General features: G+C 27.0%; 1 non-coding gene across 1 annotated transcript; it reads right to left on the bottom strand.

Annotated features, from left to right (window-relative positions):
• Nucleotides 1-412: 412 nt before the first annotated feature.
• On the bottom strand, nt 413-485 carry Trnak-uuu (transfer RNA lysine (anticodon UUU)). Its single transcript has one exon. It is a non-coding gene; the product is annotated as a tRNA-Lys (tRNA).
• Between the last annotated feature and the right edge of the window lie 747 nt (nt 486-1,232).

Genomic DNA, 1,232 nt, shown 5'->3' with positions numbered 1-1,232 from the left:
ATCGATTAACATATATGAAAAAAAAACATACTTCGAATATAGTGCCTCCTTTATTTTTGAAGTCACATTGATATGCGGTCGGTTCTTAGATGCTTGTTCGTGAGAGTAAGATATATTAGGTTGGCGCTCACACTCTTTATGTGTATTGGATGGATATTTTAAAGTATTTTTCAAGAAAATTACTGGGCATAGCACTTTCTACATAAAACCAATATTTATTTTCTGTTAATAAAAAAAAATGGTAAATATTTGTAATATTCGATCGAGGTTTGCTAAAGGATGCTAGAGGAATTTCAAAAAATTAAAAATTATGTTATGCTTAATCAAATACAGTTTTATAAAAAATATTTCAAGAATACTCAAATTCGAATTATAGGAAATATAATTTCATTTGAAAATAAAAAATGTTGCCCGCCCGAACAGGGACTTGAACCCTGGACCCTTGGATTAAAAGTCCAATGCTCTACCGACTGAGCTATCCGGGCTCTGCAATTTATGTTGAAATATATAATCAAAAGCAAAATGAGCATGGAATACTTAAAACACAAATTTGTTACATTTAAAAAAAAAAAAAAAAAACAAAATTTTTATTAATGAATTCAGTAATAATATTAAAAGATTATAAGAACTATTCGATTGATCGCCCTTGATCGCGGTCAGAGAGAACGAGATAGCAACAGCTTTTATCCTTCTCATATACGATAAAATTGAACAAATATTAAAATATTGTATAAAGATGATACTGACATTGAAATTTGTTTAATAATACGTTATGAAGAAATATTAAATTGTTTTTTTTTGAAGATTATTATAAACGACACATTAATTGTAAAAAAAAATTAATAAGATTCTTTATTAATATATTACTTCATTGCTGGATCGTTAAATAAAATGTAATTAGAAACAAAAAAAAAACCGCTGTTATTTTGTTTTTACAAATGACAACTAATACAGTTCGTATGATTATAATAATATAAGAACGTATGTATATATAAGCTCCAAAACCTTCTCCTCAATAGGGAGAGGCCTTAGCCCAGCAGTGGGACATTAACAGGCTGTTACTGTTACTGTCTACTATCAAAACTGGCAGAAAATATTTTGCAATAATAAAAATTATCTAAAAAAAATTTTAGAAAAAATAATGACATATATATATATATACATAATCCATAAGAAGCTTAAAAAATTATGACAAATTGACGGTATTAATCATATTTAAATAAACTGTGGCG

This window comes from Nymphalis io, chromosome 5, assembly GCF_905147045.1.
Source record: "Nymphalis io chromosome 5, ilAglIoxx1.1, whole genome shotgun sequence".
Classification (NCBI taxonomy): domain Eukaryota; kingdom Metazoa; phylum Arthropoda; class Insecta; order Lepidoptera; family Nymphalidae; genus Nymphalis; species Nymphalis io.
Note: the sequence above shows the minus strand (reverse complement) of the source record. Positions and strands in the feature narration are given on the sequence as shown.